At 42.5% G+C, this 21,173-nt stretch overlaps 1 pseudogene; it reads right to left on the bottom strand.

Moving 5' to 3' along the window:
- Nucleotides 1-2,584: 2,584 nt before the first annotated feature.
- On the bottom strand, nucleotides 2,585-3,939 carry LOC132867743 (zinc finger protein 239-like; annotated as a pseudogene).
- Between the last annotated feature and the right edge of the window lie 17,234 nt (nucleotides 3,940-21,173).

The raw sequence follows: 21,173 nt of genomic DNA on the forward strand, positions 1-21,173 counted from the left end.
TCATCTGACTCACAACTACACGGCATCAGTAGGCTACTACTTTGAGACTTTGCCACCGCGCTTGCAACAGTAGCACCAGCCAGCTTCCAGGAATAACACCGCGCTGAATCTCACAGGCACTCAACATTATGTTCAACTAAACCATGCATCACGCCACAAACCAATTTTGTGTTCAATCACACCAGTCTGTGTCCGCTGCCACACAGCCTGCAAATACTCAAGCTTTTGTAGCCTGCGATCATCCTTTGGAAATCTGTGAAAACTTACACCTTTACACTTCAAACATCCATTGTAGTTTTTACAAACTACACACCCCGGCATGATGGCTGCTCACCAGAAACAGAAGCATGCAATTTGGCGGGTTGGAAGCCTGCTCTGAGCTTCTTTATCACTTATCTTAATGGGCTCTAATCATACCAACTGGATCAATGACATCAGAGCATTCTCAGAACCAATAATAATTTAAATATGGCGCTATGCAGCGCACAAAGTTCAAACGCGCCCACGGGGTTATTATATGGCGGACTTATGAAAAAAAATAATGAATACACTTTTTAATGTGTAGACTACTGGAAAATAATGCATTTGAAATTTTGTGGTGCTTTACTTTAAGGTTGCCGCAGGAAATGTTCATCGGTCCAGGGGGCTGAAAAAAGTTTACGAACCACTGCTTTAAAGAACATATTGTAAAAACCACTTTTGGTGCAAGACATGCTAAAATGCAAGAATAAAAGCATTAAAAGGCTTTCCTTTTTTGACATGCATTGTAGTACTACTAGGCCTATAGCATAAGCGAAATTTGAGTTGTTCACCTGTACTGTGTAAGTATGTGTGATTGTGGGGCAGGGGATTGATGTGGGTGGCCTGAGCATGGGCTGTGTGTGAAGGGTAACATGGACTTTGCGTGGGGAGTCTATGGACTATGGGGGGGGCAGCCATAGAGCAGCATTAAGGTGGGGAATGCTGTCGTTGAAATTCTCTGTCCCCATTTTCAACCATGACTGACGAGTTCAGATCAGGCTCTTTATTGTTGACTGGTGCGCCTTAGTGGTCCCATTGTTACATGCTCTAGGGAGGCATGAACAATCAAAAACCAGGGTGGCGACACAAACCCAAAACGCAAGACGACGTACAGTGAAAAAGTGAAATTTATTTACAAAAGTGCTTAACAAAAGGTGATAGAAAAACGGAATGCAAAAGTCCAACAGAGAGGGTGGCAGCCCCAGGAGCCAACCCTCCAACCGAGCCGACAGACGCGCAATGGCAAGGCGAGCGTGCAAAAACCCCAAAGCCCTCTCCTCTCTCTGGCAGGTAGAAGCACAGGTTTATATAGGCCTTCCTCAAGTGGAAACAGGTGAAGGAGAAGGAGCCAATACCAACCGCTACACCTGGGGAGAGAGAGAGAGACACACATGCAAGAGAGAGAAACATGCACACACAGACACAGGAGGCGTAACACGTAACACCCATGTAGCTGAAGCGTTCTGCAAGGTTTGGGGACCCAAAATAGGTTTCCCCATAGAAAAACAATGGTATTTTAATTTGATGAAGATATACATTGAAGAGGAACTAAAATCCAATAATTTGGGGTGTGCCCTATTGCGCCTGTATAGGTGATGCATGCTGCAAAGTTTGGGGTCCCAAGGTCACTTTATGTCAAAGCTATTGAAAAAAAAAAAAAAGTGTTTCCCCATTGAAAAACAATGGTATTTTAAATTGATGGAGATATACATTGAAGAGGAACTAAAATCCAATAATTTGGGGTGTGCCCTATTGCACCTGTATAGATGATGCATGCTGCAAGGTTTGGGGTCCCAAGGTCACTTTATGTCAAAGCTATTGAAAAAAAAAGTGTTTCCCCATTGAAAAACAATGGTATTTCACTGATATCTGAATATCCAACGAATTCACTGATATCTGAATATCCAACGAATATCCAACCTGAAACTAACTTGACCATGCTCCACCCCCCGCCTTTTTTTTTTTGAGTCACCAGACCTACCCACCTCCTGCGTTCCGGGACCTCCCACTTCACAAATTAAGCACTGCCTAAAATCATTACATAACTTATTTAACTAACTATAGGCCTATCATTAATAATAAAACACAGTTCAATCAAGTTTATCAAGCTGACGATTTCATTCCAAATCAGCAAATCCATTGAATTCCTCATCCTCGGTGTCACTTCTGAACAACTCTGCCAACTCCAGCGGCAGACGAAGCGTCGTTTCCTCTTCTTCTGAGGCTGTCGTCAGACTCAGCATCAGCTCCAGTTATTCCGCGGTGAAAAAAAAACAAAACATATATATACGTCGCACCGGAGTATAAGTCGCATGGCCAGCCAAACCATGAAAAAAAGTGTGACTTATAGTCCGAAAAAAACGGTATACATAATTGGTTTCTGCAATTTGGTTCATAATACATTTTATTTATATAAACTTTTTGCTGATTTTCTAGTGTTACATAAAGGGAAGAGGTGAAATCATGTAAACCGACCATAAACACGAGACCTAGTTTGACAATTTATATTTAAAACATTGTGTAGATCGTAATGTACATAAGTATAAAATTTAAAATCTTAAATATCTTGGAAGCCATAGCCAATCAGCTGATTAACTGTCACTTCTAATTCAACACACCAAATTTCATAATAGCCAATTTCATCTCTGAAGCAGACAACTTCTGAAAAATTATTGACCAGTGTAACATGAAAAATAAGTTCAAAGTACAGGTCATTTTCAGTCAAAACTGTAATAACCATATTTAACTTGACAACTTTAAATCATGCAGTGTCTGAGTTAGTGCACCTGAAGGTCTTAAAATGTAACTAAACAAGCAAACATCTTCCCACACTATGAGCAGTGATACGGCTTCTCTCCTGTGTGAATGTGCTGGTGTTGTTGGAGATCATACTGACGAGTAAAACTCTTCCCACACTGTGAGCAGTGATACGGCTTTTCCCGTGTGAATGCGCTGGTGTCGTCGGAGAGCACTCTGACGAGTAAAACTCTTTCCACACTGTGAGCAGTGATACGGCTTCTCTCCTGTGTGAATGTGCTGGTGTCGTCGGAGAGCACTCTGACGAGTAAAACTCTTTCCACACTGTGAGCAGTGATACGGCTTCTCTCCTGTGTGAATGCGCTGGTGTTGTTGGAGAGGACTCTGATGAGTAAAACTCTTCCCACACTGTGAGCAGTGATATGGCTTCTCTCCTGTGTGAATGCGCTGGTGTTGTTGGAGATGACTCTGACGAGTAAAACTCTTCCCACACTGTGAGCAGTGATACGGCTTCTCTCCTGTGTGAATGCGCTGGTGTTGTTGGAGATGACTCTGATGAGTAAAACTCTTTCCACACTGTGAGCAGTGATATGGCTTCTCTCCTGTGTGAATGTGCTGGTGGTGTTGGAGATCACTCTGACGAGTAAAACTCTTCCCACACTGTGAGCAGTGATACGGCTTCTCTCCTGTGTGAATGCGCTGGTGTGTTTGGAGATGACTCTGCTGAGTAAAACTCTTCCCACACTGTGAGCAGTGATACGGCTTCTCTCCTGTGTGAATGCGCTGGTGTCGTTGGAGACTACTCTGACGAGTAAAACTCTTTCCACACTGTGAGCAGTGATACGGCTTTTCCCCAGTGTGAATGCGCTGGTGTGTCTTGAGTGCATTCTGATAACTAAAACTCTTTCCACAATCTGAGCAGTGGTGAATTTCCTTCTGTATATCATTATGGGAAGTATCAGAATGGATATCATCAGTTGATGTCGGTTGACGACTGGAGCATTTGGAGGGGATCTGAAGCTTATATTTAATCTCTCCTGATTCTCGCAGTCTCACGTACTCTTCATAGTGGCATCTCTGGATATGCTTGTCAAGGTAAATTTGAGATGCATCGGAACGAGGGCATGTAGAGCATGAAAAGACTTGCAGCAGAGCGTTCTTTACTTCTGGAGAAATTAAAGGACAAAAAACAAATTGAACATGAAATGCAACAAGATTGTAAAATATAACAACACTAACCCAATGTAAGGAGTGCTTTTACTGAAAATCAAGATTCTACATGAATTAAGACTGAGACAGAAACAAAAGGTTGGGGACTAAGATATAGCAGCCTCTAGCTTGGAATACTGGGAGATTCAATAAGGTCCTGGAACAGCAGCTATGCACAGCATTGGCCATAGCCCCGTGGGTCTGAGCGACCAAAGGGGAGTTGTTGGTTCCTGTTGGACATCATGTCAAGTCTAGGTAATGGCAAGCCTAGCCTTATTTACATCTCATCCAGGATTGAGAAGGAAACTCAGCTCTCACATTCAAGGTTCTGAAAGATCCAAAAATGGGCCTTATTTATCAAACTGGATATGGATAGATTTATTTGCAAATAGTTTCTAGTACCATTTACACAAGCAAATATGTATTTTCTATCTGGATTTTTTATATGGATTAGGTTGTCAAGTTTAAAAACACATTAATTTCAATGATACACAAATTTCATGAAATTAAGTTTTGTGGGATTTTTGTGAAGGCCAGTTGATTCATATTAAATGTAATTGATGAAAGGAAGCCAACATCCATAAATTAAGATACATAACAATAGTCATTTAATTTAAATGTAGGCGTATTAAAAAAAAAAAAAAAAAAGGGGACACGCTGCATCGGTTCAGATGGCATTCAAGTAGGTCTGCAGCGGTAGGAATTTCCTTACTGCAGTATCTGAAGAATGCCACGGTGTGATTTGTAGTAAAAGCAACCAAACCTCCATGTGTTTAATTGTTTGTTAATTCATCAGACACTATTTGTTCCTTAACATGTTGAAGTTCTTCAGCTGCAAGAGTTTAAAGTGCATATCCTGGACCAATTTATTTATTTATTTTTATATATATGAAAAGTATGTCCCTTTACACACTCATCCAGAAGGGTAATTTTGCCCAAGACCATCTGTCGACAGCAGAAAAAAAATAAAACAACAAAATGCATCTGGAAAAATCCCAAGGGAGTTTGGAGCCAGATTCGTGACGTCACCTGTGGAAGCGCCAGCAGGCTGCGAGAGCTTGCACGGTTTCAGTGCACAGCCTGTGTAGACCAAGCGCTCCCATTTCTCTCTCATTGACCGGTCTTTTGGGAAACGATGAGTACTAATCCCATCATGATTGGTGTTGCTACACCCTCCTACGATACATCTATTAACCATTTTAATAATTACGTGATAACGTTGAAGAAATTTGCAGAAAACCACCAGGTCGTTTTCTCATAAACAAACCAGCGCTGACATAGGATTCAGAGGGAGGCGTTCCGCACGTGACATCACGAAAATCAGTGTTTGCCGGGAAATTCAAATGCCAAGTTTTTCCAAAGGCGGACCGATTCGCCTCAAATGGCTTGATTTCAGCTGAATTTTTCTGGTATTGCGCAAGGTAAAAAAATTTCAGAGAATGCAGAATGTTATAGATATTTGACCAAAGTTTAATATAAAATAGGAGAATTACACTGATCTTGCTCCTGAATTTACCCGTGATATGCACTTTAAGGAGCTAAAATTTAACATAATTAAAAAGATAAGTTCTCCATGGTATGACTCTTGTGGAATTATTGAATTCCATAAAAATACTAAAATTGTTATTGCTTGTTAAATTCCTTGATAATATAACCATTACATATGCTCCTGAAATAAAGCAAATATGTTGCAATTGATTTTTATAATGGTTGATGGGTTTGACTGACATCTGCATTATCCAATTAACAACTTTGCTTGGTTCAGACACACTGTGTGTTCAACTAACTTCTTTCCAGCCAGCTGGTTATATTGCACTGAAGGTATTATAATGATGCCCCCCAGTGTTTCTGTAATATGGGGAGGTCTGACATTATCCTATATTATGTGTTTGCTGTGACAGGGCATTCCCCCCCCGATTTCTCCCCAATTTTCTCCCTAATTTAGCCATGGCCAATTCCCACCCATCAGACTCCTCTCCAGTATCACATAACAGCTACCAACCAGGGAGGGCTATCATGTGCCTCCTCCAAGACAAGAAACACCAGTTGACCACGTTTTACTCATACAATGTCAGGGGGCTGCAAAGCACACTCGGACGAAAGCCCAATCCACTTACTTCCTATTAAATGTGCTCTCACACACCCATGACTGGCCAGTGTAACTGACAGGGCAGAGAAGAGAGAGCATGCCATCTCTCCCTCCCAGAGAGCCCAGACAATTTTGCTCTCTTGAGCTCCCAACCACAGATGATTGTGGCGTCATCAGGACTTGAAAGTGGCAATATCTGGATGATGGGGAGGATGACGGGGACAACACTTTTCTGCTGTGCAACTCGGGATCCACAGGGCATGCATTTTACGCTACTTCTGGTTAAACTGGGCATGATGAATAAAACTACAACAATATCTTGTGGTTTACTATATACAGTGGTGCTTGAAAGTTTGTGAACCTTTTAGAATTTTCTATATTTCTGCATAAATATGACCTAAAACATCAGATTTTCACACAAGTCCTAAAAGTAGATAAAGAGAACCCAGTTAAACAAATGAGAACAATATTATACTTGGTCATTTATTTATTGAGGAAAGTGATCCAATATTACACATCTGTGAGTGGCAAAAGTATGTGAACCTCTAGGATTAGCAGTTAATTTGAAGGTGAAATTAGAGTCAGGTGTTTTCAATCAATGGGATGACAAATCAGGTGAGTGGGCACCCTGTTTTATTTAAAAAACAGGGATATATTAAAGTCTGACCTTCACAACACGTTTGTGGAAGTGTATCGTGGCATGAACAAAGGAGATTTCTGAGGACCTCAGAAAAAGCGTTGTTGATGCTCATCAGGCTGGAAAAAGTGACAAAACCATCTCTAAAGAGTTTGGACTCCACCAATCCACAGTCAGACAGATTGTGTACAAGTAGAGGAAATTCAAGACCGTTGTTACCCTCCCCAGGAGTGGTCAACCAACAGAGATCACTCCAAGAGCAAGGCGTGTAATAGTCGGTGAAGTCACAAAGGACCCCAGAGTAACTTCTAAGCAACTGAAGGCCTCTCTCACATCGGCTAATGTTACTGTTCATGAGTCCACCATCAGGAGAACACTGAACAACAATGGTGTGCATGGTAGGGCTGCAAGGAGAAAGCCACTGCCCTCCAAAAAGAACATTGCTGCTCGTCTGCAGTTTGCTAAAGATCATGTGGACAAGCCAGAAAGCTATTGGAAAAATGTTTTGTGGATGGATGAGACCAAAATAGAACTTTTTGGTTTAAATGAGAAGTGTTATGTTTGGAGAAAGGGGGCAGCACGGTGGTGTAGTGGTTAGCGCTGTCGCCTCACAGCAAGAAGGTCCGGGTTCGAGCTTCGTGGCCGGCGAGGGCCTTTCTGTGTGGAGTTTGCATGTTCTCCCCGTGGGTTTCCTCCGGGTGCTCCGGTTTCCCCCACAGTCCAAAGACATGCAGGTTAGGTTAACTGGTGGCTCTAAATTGACCGTAGGTGTGAATGTGAGTGTGAATGGTTGTCTATGTGTCAGCCCTGTGATGACCTGGCGACTTGTCCAGGGTGTACCCCGCCTCTCGCCCGTAGTCAGCTGGGATAGGCTCCAGCTTGCCTGCGACCCTGTAGAACAGGATAAAGCGGCTACGGATAATGAGATGAGATGTTTGGAGAAAGGAAAACACTGCATTCCAGCATAAGAACCTTATCCCATCTGTGAAACATGGTGGTGGTACTATCATGGTTTGGGCCTGTTTTGATGCATCTGGGCCAGGACAGCTTGCCATCATTAATGGAACAATGAATTCTGAATTATACCAGTGAATTCTAAAGGAAAATGTCAGGACATCTGTCCATGAACTGAATCTCAAGAGAAGGTGAGTCATGCAGCAAGACAACGACCCTAAGCACACAAGTTGTTCTACCAAAGAATGGTTAAAGAAGAATAAAGTTAATGTTTTGGAATGGCCAAGTCAAAGTCCTGACCTTAATCCAATCAAAATGTTGTGGAAGGACCTGAAGCGAGCAGTTCATGTGAGGAAACCCACCAACATCCCATAGTTGAAGCTGTTCTGTATGGAGGAATGGGCTAAAATTCCTCCAAGCCAGTGTGCAGGACTGATCAACAGTTACCGGAAATGTTTAGTTGCAGTTATTGCTGCACAAGGGGGTCACACCAGATACTGAAAGCAAAGGTTCACATACTTTTGCCACTCACAGATATGTAATATTGGATCATTTTCCTCAATAAATAAATGACCAAGCATAATATTTTTGTCTCATTTGTTAGACTGGGTTCTCTTTATCTACTTTTAGGACTTGGGTGAAAATCTGATGATGTTTTAGGTCATATTTATGCAGAAATATAGAAAATTCTAAAGGGTTCACAAACTTTCAAGCACCACTGTAGTCAGTTTTGCAATAGCAAGATATGCAGTGGGCAGACTTCACATGTCTCAAAGGAAGCTGACAGACTTCACCCTCCCTGGTTGGTCACGGTCATATGATCGAGAAGACCTACCTGGTTGGTGGAACAGGCCAAAATGAGTTCTCTGGGGAATGCTCTAGTTATTGAAGACTGCATTGTACAACAGCTTTCATCCCAGAAACACTGGTAGGCTCAGAAACGTCACGAAATGATGCAGAAAATAACCTCTATAACCTCTTAGACAAAAGTAACACCTTGCTGTCTGGTTGTTCCTGTAGGTGCAGGACTGAGTTCTTTGGTGTACTCCTCTTCATGCCACACCAAGAGCTCCTGTCCTGGGTTAATGGATCGACAGCAACGATACAGAATTCCCCCTTGATACTCAAATGCCACAAGATTCTGTTCTTCTTCATTCCGAGCACAATTCACATACCTAAAAGAGTGAGGCAACGTTTCAGAAAAAGGTAAAAAATCAGATCAGAGTTACAGACTTGGAGAAAGCATGGTGGAGATATCAATGACATGAAGATAAAGTTCTTCCAACAAATGAGGAGCTGTAAAATCACATCACTAAAATGACCCAACAAGCTGGTGTACTGCTCACCTCATCCAATTCACATGCGTCTCTCTTTTGGCATCGATGTATTCTTCACACTGCATGCTACTGTATACCTGTAGAAAAATACCACATTTATTTACTTTTTTTTTTTTTTTTTACACGAAATCAATACAGTGGGGCAAAAAAGTATTCAGTCAGCCACCAATTGTGCAAGTTCTCCCACTTAAAAAGATGTGGCACCTGTTTGAACTTGTTATCAGTATAAAAGACACCTGTCCACAACCTCAAACAGTCACACTCCAAACTCCACTATGGCCAAGACCAAAGAGCTGTCAAAGGACACCAGAAACAAAATTGTAGACCTGCACCAGGCTGGGAAGACTGAATCTGCAATAGGTAAGCAGCTTGGTGTGAAGAAATCAACTGTGGGAGCAATTATTAGAAAATGGAAGACATACAAGACCACTGATGATCTCCCTCGATCTGGGGCTCCACACAAGATCTCACCCCGTGGGGTCAAAATGATCACAAGAACAGTGAGCAAAAATCCCAGAACCACACAGGGGGACCTAGTGAATGACCTGCAGAGAGCTGGGACCAAAGTAACAAAGGCTACCATCAGTAACACACTACGCCACCAGGGACTCAAATCCTGCAGTGCCAGACGTGTCCCCCTGCTTAAGCCAGTACATGTCCAGGCCTGTCTGAAGTTTGCTAGAGAGCATTTGGATGATCCAGAAGAGGATTGGGAGAATGTCATATGGTCAGATGAAACCAAAATAGAACTTTCTGGTAAAAACTCAACTTGTCATGTTTGGAGGAGAAAGAATGCTGAGTTGCATCCAAAGAACACCATACCTACTGTGAAGCATGGGGGTGGAAACATCATGCTTTGGGGCTGTTTTTCTGCAAAGGGACCAGGACGACTGATCCGTGTCAAGGAAAGAATGAATGGGGCCATGTATCGTGAGATTTTGAGTGAAAACCTCCTTCCATCAGCAAGGGCATTGAAGATGAAACGTGGCTGGGTCTTTCAGCATGATAATGATCCCAAACACACTGACTGGGCAACGAAGGAGTGGCTTCGTAAGAAGCATTTCAAGGTCCTGGAGTGGCCTAGCCAGTCTCCAGATCTCAACCCCATAGAAAATCTTTGGAGGGAGTTGAAAGTTCGTGTTGCCCAGCGACAGCCCCAAAACATCACTGCTCTAGAGGAGATCTGCATGGAGGAATGGGCCAAAATACCAGCAACAGTGTGTGAAAACCTTGTGAAGACTTCCAGAAAACGTTTGACCTCTGTCATTGCCAACAAAGGGTATATAACAAAGTATTGAGATGAACTTTTGTTATTGACCAAATACTTATTTTCCACCATAATTTGCAAATAAATTCTTTAAAAATCAGAATGTGATTTTCTGGATTTTTTTTCTTCTCATTTTGTCTCTCATAGTTGAGGTATACCTATGATGAAAATTACAGGCCTCTCATCTTTTTAAGTGGGAGAACTTGCACAATTGGTGACTGACAAATACTTTTTTGCCCCACTGTATATGGCTTTAAATGAGGTTTACACAAACAAGAACAATGGCTCATGCCAATATTATTAAGCCTCATGAAGGCTGAATTAAAGGTTTTTGACTGTATCGTAAGATTCACAAAACAGCTGACAAGCTCAGAGATGAATTTAGTAACTATAGGAAAATGCAGGCAAGGCTTTATCAGAATTTAGGCAAAGGAAAGGTTTCTCATTAAAGGCTTTACTTCTGACATGGCAAAGCTGTGCTGTGAATCAGACCTCTCTGATAAATATCTACCTGTCCCTTGTGTTTTGGTCTCGAAACAGACAGCTACAAAAATACACAACTTTAAGTCAGTTCTGTCTCTAAATGGGTTTTATATAAAATATTTTTTATCTGTACAAGTAATATTTATTTGGGCGCCAATGTTGTTTTAGTTCAGTGTAGCAGTGTTCATCTTTAATTTAAATGATTTTAAATTTACTTTTAGTCTTGTGTCCTGAAAATAGTAGTTACATTTTAGTCTTTTTTTGGGGGTCAAGATTTCATCAATGGAACTCAATTTTAATTTTAGTCTAATTCTATCAATGTTTTAATCATAATTTCCTCAGATAGTTGCATGGTACTTGTAAAATATGCCCTGCAGTTTTAAGAGGGCCTGTTGCAGCAGGGGTTTAGCCGGATTCCCCCCCCAGCATATGGCTGGTTTTGTCACTATGCAGAAGTTACAGTACTCTGCGTAAATGAGTACACCCCCTTTGAAAAGTAACACTTTAAACAATCTCAGTGAACACAACCAATTTCCAAAATGTTGACAATTTTAATATAACATCTGTTTAACTTATAACGTGAAAGTAAGGTTAATAATATAATATAACTTAGATTACACGTTTTTTTCAGTTTTACTCAAATTAGGGTGGTGCAAAAATGAGTACACCCCACAACAAAAACTACTACATCTAGTACTTTGTATGGCCTCCATGATTTTTAATGACAACAACAAGTCTTCTAGGCATGGAATGAACAAGTTGGCGATATTTTGCAACATCAATCTTTTTCCATTCTTCAACAATGACCTCTTTTAGTGACTGGATGCTGGATGGAGAGTGATGCTCAACTTGTCTCTTCAGAATTCCCCAAAGAAAATAATTTCTTTACACCACAAAGGTGAAGGCTACAAGATGATCAGCAAAGCTTTACTGATCAGTCAGAATACTGTAGAAAAAGTGGTACAAAAATTTAAGAAAGATGGAACTGCAACCATCTCACAGAGACATCCAGGTCGTCCACAGAAGTTAGCACCTTGACAGGAGCGTCTTCTGATGAGAAGGGTTGAAGAAAATTGGCATGCAAGTTCACTGCAGTTACCTAAAGAAGTAGAAAGCCAAATTGGGGTGACTATTTCCAGTGACACAATACGGCGTACACTGCAGAGGAATGGCATGCATGGATGCCGTCCACGAAAGAAGCCTCTCCTAAAGCCCAGGCACAAAAAAGCCCGCCTAGAGTTTGCCAGGGCCCATGCTGACAAAGATGAAGACTACTGGGACTTGTCACGGCTTGGCTCAAACCATGACAAAGAGGAGGACACAAGGGTAAAGTTCAAATAATAATTTATTATAATAACAAAATACAAGAAAAATCAACAAAGTGGAATGCGTGAACAATGAGCTCGTGCATGTTACATACAAAAAAAAGAAAAACAAAAGGAAAGAAAACAAAAGAAGCTCCCACAGGAAACGGGGAAAAAGTGGTTTTAAGGACGTGGCGACACCGGGCCCAGGTGTCGCCAATTCCCGGGATGGTCTGCAGCCACGCCTACAAGGAACACATACACACACAAAGCAAAACAAACACAGACAAGGCCAGCAGACCATCACACCCCCTCCCACAAAAGCAGGCTCCCAAAATGGAGTCCCGCCCACCAGTCAGGGCTAACAAATAAACAGCCATCCCAACAAAATTAAACATAATAGAAATTAATTTGAACATTTGGACACATTAGACCAGCTACTATACAATTATCTAACCCTCTTAATAAATTCACAAACCATAACCTGGAGATGTTAACGTCTGTCCCACAGCTCAACACACCCAACCTCTCCCCAACTCGGCAACCGGTGCACCTAGGAAGCACATTTAAGAGTACAGGAAGGGGCAAAAGGCAAAGAGCTGTGAGAACAGAGAAGTCCACCACGCCTAGGGGGCCCTAGACAATGCGTCTGCCACCACGTTGTCTGTCCCCTTGATGTGGCGGATATCCAGGCAATAAGACTGCAGGAAGAGAGACCATCTGATTAGTCTCTGATTCGGACAATGTAAAGAACTAAGAAATGTAAGTGAATTATGATCTGTAAAAACCAATACAGGAGTACTACCACCAACATACACATCAAAATGTTTCAAAGCAAGAACCAATGCCAAAGTCTCCTTCTCCACAACAGAATAATTCCGCTGATACGCATTAAACTTTCTTGAGAAGAAGCTAACAGGCTTGTCTATGCCACGCTCATCCTCCTGAACCAGAACAGCCCCTGCACCCACAAGACTTGCATCGACAAAGAGCTTAAAGGGACAATCAAAACGTGGTGCTGCCAAAACTGGTGCATCACAAAGGAGCCTCTTCACCTGTTGGAAAGCCACATGCCAAGCAGGAGACCAGACAAACTTTTCCTTCTCCCTCAAAAGATTAGTAAGAGGGGCCACAACCGTAGAAAAGTTCTTACAAAAACTCCTATAATAGCCCACAAGACCAAGGAACCGCATCAACTCCTTTTTAGTTGCTGGTACAGGAAACTGCTCAACAGCCCGGACTTTTGCATCAACGGGACGAACCTGTCCCTGCCCCACCACCCGGCCAAGGTAGGTCACAGTCGCCCTCGCAAACTCACACTTTGCGAGGTTGACTGTGAGCCTTGCCTCCGCCAAACGAGTGAAAAGTTCCCGCATCCGCTGCATATGAACATCCCAAGTATCTGAAAAACACACTACATCATCTAAATACACCGCACAGCCTTCCATATCACCGACAACGCGATTCATAAGACGCTGAAATGTTGCTGGAGCATTTCAAAGCCCAAATGGCATAACTGAATAGGAATACAATCCCTTAGGTGTTATAAAGGAAGCAATCTCCTGAGCACGGTCTGACAAAGGTACTTGCCAGTAACCTTTTAACAAATCAAGTTTACTGACAAACTTCGCAGAGCCCACCTGATCTACACAATCTTCCATTCTCGGAAGAGGAAACAGATCAGGTTTGGTGACGGCATTGACTTTGCGAAAGTCTGTACAAAAGCGTAACGTGCCATCTGCCTTTGAAACCAGCAAACAAGGAGACGCCCAACTAGAGGAACTAGGTTCGGCTATACCATTCTCAAGCATATATGCAATTTCACTGTCTAGACATTTCAGTTTCTCTGCATTTGCCCGATAAAACCTTTGTTTTATTGGCTTAGCATCTCAAACCTCAATGTCATGTTCAATCAGATGTGTACGACCAGGTGTATCAGAGAACAAACAAGGGAAGCTACATATCAGATCTATTAGCTCAGCAGAACAGGATGTGGGCAAGTATGCCAGCAACTCTTCAAGATTAGCAAGGACCTCAGAGTTTTTCAAACGGCCAAGCAAGAGCGCCTGATCAGGCGCAATAACTTCATCCTCCTGTTGATCACAATAATTGGTGACCCAGTTAGCAGGTCCAGCTACACAAGCTGCTTGCAGAACACTTACTTTGGAACCACAGGATGACGGACGGGCGTAATAAGGTTTTAATAAGTTAACATGGCAGAGCTGTGTGCTCTTCCTACGCTCCGGGGTAGCGATTAAGTAATTCTGCTCCGTGACCTGTTTCACCACAGAGTACGGCCCTGAAAACTTGGCTTGGAATGGAGACTGAAGCAGGGGGAACAAAGCCAACACCTGATCTCCAGGGACAAACACCCTACGCTCAGTATTTCGGTCATACCATGACTTCATTTTTTGTTGCGCTGTACCCAACTTCTCTTTCGCCAACATACCCGCTAAATAAAGACGATACCTAAACCCGTTCACATATGCAATTAAATTAGTTGAAGGAGTCTCCTCCCGCCAGGCATCTGCCAGGACCGCTAATGGACCCCGCACCGAATGAGCGAACACAAGGTCATTTGGGCTAAACCCTAAGTTTTCTTGCGTCACCTCCCAGTCTCGACCCAACTCTGTACAATAAGCCCGAAGGAGAGACTTAAGTGTTTGGTGAAATCGCTCCAATGCCCCTTGACTTTGAGCATGGTACGCTGAAGCCTTGTTATGCTGAATACGGAGTTGCTTTAAAACCTGAGCAAATACACGAGATAAGAAGTTCGACCCTTGATCAGATTGAATAATTTTGGGAATACCAAAAATTGAAATAAACTGTGACAGAGCACGAACTACTGATCTGGTTGTAATCGATCACAGTGGGTAAGCTGCCGGATACCGAGTGCTCTGACACATGACTGTTAACAAGTAGTTCGAACCAGACTTAGAGCGCGGTAGCGGCCCCACACAATCAATTATTAAATGCTCAAACGGCTGACTAATTGCAGGAATGGAATATAATGGTGCCGGCTTTAGACGCTGATTTGGCTTATCGGTTAGTTGGCATATGTGACAAGTCTTAATGTAGGCCGAGACGTCCCTTTTCATGCAAGGCCAAAAGAAATGTCTCAACAATCGATTATAAGTCTTCTTAACGCCAGCATGTCCTGATCCATCATGAGCAACTTTCAACACAGACTGACGCAACTTAGTGGGTAAGACAACTTGAAAAACAGGGTCCCCAACAAACAAACCTGTGTGCCAAGTCCATTTTCTCACCAATAGTGAATCTTGAAGAAAATATCCACAAACACTGTCCCGCATTTCACTTTCAGGTTGGACCAACTCATACAACCCAGCCAGCGAAGAGTCAGCTTGCTGCTCAGCAACCAACTCACTACGAGACACAGACACAGGGAAATAAGACAGAGGCAGTGAAAATTTCTCCAACAACTTGCTCTCACCAGACTGAAGTGTCGGCTCAGACTCTGCCCGCATCATAGCACGCGTTACTGCACAAGCAGGAAAAGTCTCAGGAAAATTTTGTGCACACTCATCGAGTCCAGCTCTCAGCTGTGGCACAGGATCTACCACCAAAGCAGGAGAAACATCAGACCACAGTTGAGCACCTACCAAGCCATTGCCAAGAATCACAGAGATCTCTTCAATTGGCAATGCAGGACAAACAGCAAGTGCAGCCTCACCCTGAAACAAGTCACAATCAAGCATTACTTTGTGTAGTGGCACATGCATAACATTTAAACTCATTCCCTGAACTGGCACTGAACTGCCCAGTTCAGAATTTTCAGACAGAGGCAACACGTCAGCTTTAATAAAAGAGTCAAATGCCCCTGTGTCTCTCAAGATTTTAACAGGCACTTTTACATCACTGCCAACCATAGACACAAACCCCGTTCTAATGAATGGCAGATAAGAATCAAGTGCATTAACAGAGTGTATTAACTGTGGCTCACCATCAACCATATGGCTATCAACAGCAACAGGTTTATTAGAACATCCAGGTGCAGCCAGGCCTGCACCCTTAGGGCGCGAACCTGGAGGTGGCTTAGTATTACCAGACTTGAGCATGTAGCAATCAGCTTTCCAGTGGCCACGTTTATGACAAAAATTACAAATCTTATATGCATTACCAGAACCACTAGGCCCACTAGTAGGCAGAGGAAATCTCTTTGAACGATTAAATAATTCAGCAGGTGTACTACCACTACTGGCCTAAAAACGACGATCAGATGGAATGTTTTGATGGATTAACACAATCATCAGCTAAAGCACCTGCTTCAGCTGCAGTACGAGCCTTGTATTCACATACATAAGTGGCAACATGATGAGGAACAGAATTTTTAAACTGTTCTAACACAATTAGGTCACATAGACCATCAAAATCGGACACTTCGACAGAAGAACACCAGCGGTTAAAATAAGTTGTTAAATCCCGTGCAAACTCTAATTGGCTCTGTCTTGGCCCCCTTTTCCACAATCTAAATTTTTGCCTATAATGCTCTGGAACACGCTCATAGGCTTTCAGTACAGCTAATTTTACCTTATCATAGTCTTGACTATCACCAAGCGACAAGGCTGAAAACGCCTCTTGCGCCTTACCAGTAATCACACACTGAAGCAATAATGCGCGAGCGGAATTGGGCCAGCTTTGCGCATCAGCTAAACGTTCAAACAAAATAAAAAATGTATCAGGATCGCTCTCGGAGAATTTAGGCACTAAACGCAAATTACCCCGCACGTCAAAACCCAGTGTATCAGATTGATCGACGCTAGAATGTAAGCCAGAGTTTAACCGAGGCGCAGGTGTAATTTTGCCCTCCCTGATAACTTGGAGCTTATGTTCTAAATCTAAACGCGTCTGTTCAGTCTCCTGACGCAATTTTTCAACTGCTAGATCTTTCTCGAACTCCGCCTCAATCTTATACTTCTCATGCTGAATTTGTAACAGTAACAACTCTTTCCGCTGATCAAAACTCAAGCCTTCCATTGATATAGCCAACGGAGACGTAATTGAAACTGGTTCCCGCTCAATTAGCACACCTGTAGCGACTAAGTTACTCTTCACAATTGCCTTAACCTTATCCTTCGCAAATTGACCATTTACCTCCAGCTGATAATGCTCTGCTAACTTAAGCAGCTGATCCTTCGTACACTGGTCTAATATCTCCTCCGACGGAGAAGCAATAAAATCTTTAACTTCCACCGTCGGCATTATACCGCAGTGCGCAACGTTGAACAAAACAAACAAAATTAAGTGTCTGACTCCATGCACAAGCCCACCAAACTGAAAGCCAAACAAAAACAATGCCTGTCCCGCTACCTACAAAGCCCCACAACCTACTTAAGCTGCGGCCTAGCTCTTCATGTAGCTACTGGTGGTGGGTAATTAAGTGCCAAAGCCCAGTAGGGAGAAAAAGCAACCAGAAACTGGCGACTCCTCTCACACTATGGAAACACTCCCGAGACAATTGCTCTAACCGCTTTCACTACAACACTACAGAAACCCCCCCCGACGAAGTCCAAAGGGACAACGCCGCTCCACCTAACAAGGGACATTCATCGCTCATTTAACTCGAACCAGTGCAACAAGTCAAACACTTACCTTATTAAGCGTTGCGCACCGAGGCAGAGCTTCCAAACTTTACCTCAAACAAAACTGCGCCTCCTCAAACAATAGAGACTTCCCGTTTCATTAGCTCTACAGCTGTAACCTGAGCTAAACATAAGGGAATACCCACTACGAAGTGACGTACCTAATGACGACATGCCATTCACAAAATTAACCCGCAACGCTTGCAGACCAAAAAAATTGCATCAAACAATTTAAGAAAAAACAAACGGGTTCTAAATTCGACGAGCCCCCATTTGTCACAGCTTGGCTCAAACCATGACAAAGAGGAGGACACAGGGGTAAAGTTCAAATAATAATTAATTTATTATAATAACAAAATACAAGAAAAATCAACAAAGTGGAATGTGTGAACAATGAGCTCGTGCATGTTACATACAAAAAAAAAGAAGCTCCCACAGGAAACGGGGAAAAAGTGGTTTTAAGGACGTGGCGACACCGGGCCCAGGTGTCTTTCCCGGGATGGTCTGCAGCCACGCCTACAAGGAACACACATACACACACAAAGCAAAACAAACACAGACAAGGCCAGCAGACCATCACAGACTCTATACTCTGGAATGATGAGACCAAGATAAATGTTTTTGGAACTGATGGCTTCAAAACTGTATGGCGTCGCAAAGGTGAGGAATACAAAGAAAAATGCATGGTGCCTACAATGAAATATGGTGGTGGCAGTGTCCTTATGTGGGGCTGCATGAGTGCTGCTGGTGTCAGGGAGCTGCATTTCATTGATGGCATCATGAATTCACAGATGTATTGCTCTATACTGAAAGAGAAGATGCTACCAACACTCTGTGCCCTTGGTCGTCGTGCACTTTTCCAACATGACAAATGATCCTAAACACACATCTAAGGCCACTGTTGGATTTCTGAAGAAGAACAGGGTGAAAGTGATTCAGTGGCCAAGTATGTCTCCTGATCTGAACTCAATCGAACACCTATGGAGAATTCTGAAGAGACAAGTTGAGCATCACTCTCCATCCAGCATCCAGTCACTAAAAGAGGTCATTGTTGAAGAATGGAAAAAGATTGATGTTGCAAAATGTCACCAACTTGTTCATTCCATGCCTAGAAGACTTGGTGTTGTCATTAAAATCATGGAGGCCATACAAAGTACTAGATGTAGTAGTTTTTGTTGTTGGGTGTACTCATTTTTGCACCTCCCTAATTTGAGTAAAACTGTAATCCAAGTTATATTATTAACCTTACTTTCACGTTATAAGTTACAGATGTTATTTTAAACTTTGTCTTGTCAACATTTTGGAAATTGTGTTCATTGAGATATTGTTTAAAATGTTACTTTTCAAAGGGGGTGTACTCATTTACGCTGAGCACTGTATGTGGAGTTAGCCACGACTGTAATGGTGATGAGCGCTATTTTCATATGATGACGTTACTTTGTTCAGACCAATGCTGTGTGTGTGTCCTGACCCATATACCCGTTAGAATCCAGGAGCATTATGAAAGCCATGCGAGCAGGGAAGTGAGAGAGTCTAGCAAACCGGATTCACTCCCACGTCCCTACTACGGTCAGGAACGTGAAAATGAGGGAAGGCAACATACTGGAATGGATTATGCTAAGGATATTTCCCCTAGCTGTAAAAATTCCCTTGAGAAGTAAGCTAGGATGACTGTCTGAACAGAACCAGCTATCTTGGGTCACGTTTATTCATCAGGGCATAATGAACAGAGATTTTGTTTTGCCATGCTTTTACCGGCCCTCTCCGTGGGCCTGTCATTTCAGGTTCACATGACAGCATACATGTTCTCACCGGTCAATCACAACCAAGTTAGCTAATGCACATTAACATTCTACACTAATGCAAAAGCAGTGTGCAGCAGTGAAACAAAAGCCATGGAAAGGTAAAAAATTAAAGGGGGAGCCAAAAAAACAAACAAACTAGGCATTAGAGGCATAGGCTTCCAAATGTTTAAAAAAATAAATAAATCTACAAACTGTTTGGGCATCAGCACCCTGAATTGGCCTGCAATGCCATTTTCCAGGACCAGAATGAAGAGCTTAAAATGGACATTAAAACATAGCTATAGACCAGGCTGTTGCCTCTCGCGGTTACCAGAGGACTAGCTCCCCTGTAACCCTAGCTATATAGGCGAGAGGCCGAGGGCTATGGAAACGAAGGACAGCGCCGCCCAATGTGCCTGACTGCATGGAGCGGGAAGGACTTTAGAGATGGGCTAGGCTGCATGTTCATTTAAAACTGCTGTAACTTGCCCAACCATAACTGACTATCATATGTACCAGAGATTTCCAAGCTTGTTGGGGCTGAAGCACATCAAAAGGTCAAATCAGAATGTCAAGGCACACCAAATTAAAAGTTGGCTATTGATTATGAAGAATGTCACACACATTATGATGGGCTAGAACAGGGGTGTCAAACTCATTTTCACCGAGGGCCACATCAGCATAATGGCAGTCCTCAAAGGGCCAGATGTAACTTAATGTTAAATAACTGAATGTATCACTTATTCAAGTGACAAACATAACAGCTGCATCTGTTATAACAAATACTTTTAATTTGTCAGCTCATGAAACCTGCATAAGTCAATAAATCATGATACAAACTATCCAAGTGAATAAAGAAAAATACCGAAATTAAGCCCATTAAAATAATCTTTATTACTGTAAAATCAACAATTGTGAGCTGCTAAGACCAAGTATGAAAGATGAAGCATTTAAAAAAAAGGCTGAACGCAGCCTTGCATCCAACATCCAAAAATAAGGTTGATTCAGTTAACTGTAACTATATTGGCCAAGTTTTTTTTTTTTGTTGTTTTTTGAAGAGATGCTGTCAGTTCTTCTTGAACACACTGGTGGATCCCCCCTCTGCCATTCATTGATCATGTTCTAAAAATAAACACAAAACAAAATGCAAGCACAATCATTAAATTGCACATTGAATTTAACTATTCTTCTTCTTGGTTGAATAGAATTTTATTATATTCTAATTAAGTTTTAAAAATCAGGCTTACCGGTGTTTTTTCTGACCAGATGTCTGACACCGTTTTCCCTCTACCAGTGCGTCAATGTCTGGTTTTATGTCCTGTGCTGAGGCAATCCGTAGAACAGCATGAAGGTTGTCATCAGTAAGGCGTGATCTGTGCTTGTTTTTGTTCAGATTCATTATGGAAAACATCTGTTCACACAGATAAGTGCTCCCGAACATAGACAGAATGCGGGCAGCATGACGTCGAAGCTGTGGCATTGAGTCAGGGGGCAGTAGACGGTAGAAGTCTTGGATTGCAGCATCCCGGAACTTTGCTCTCAGGCCACTGTCGGTTTGAAGCTCAATTAGCTCCATTTGGAGGTTTTCAGGTGCAGTGCCGACTTCGGTAGTGAAAGGATTGGCAAAAATGTCAAAGCCAGACTGCTGCGCTCTGAAATCAGAGAAGCGCTGATCAAACTCAGTCCGTAATCGGCTCAGTTTGGTGGCCAACTGAGCAAATGAAAAGG

Source organism: Neoarius graeffei, chromosome 19 (assembly GCF_027579695.1).
Source record: "Neoarius graeffei isolate fNeoGra1 chromosome 19, fNeoGra1.pri, whole genome shotgun sequence".
Taxonomy (NCBI): Eukaryota; Metazoa; Chordata; class Actinopteri; order Siluriformes; family Ariidae; genus Neoarius; species Neoarius graeffei.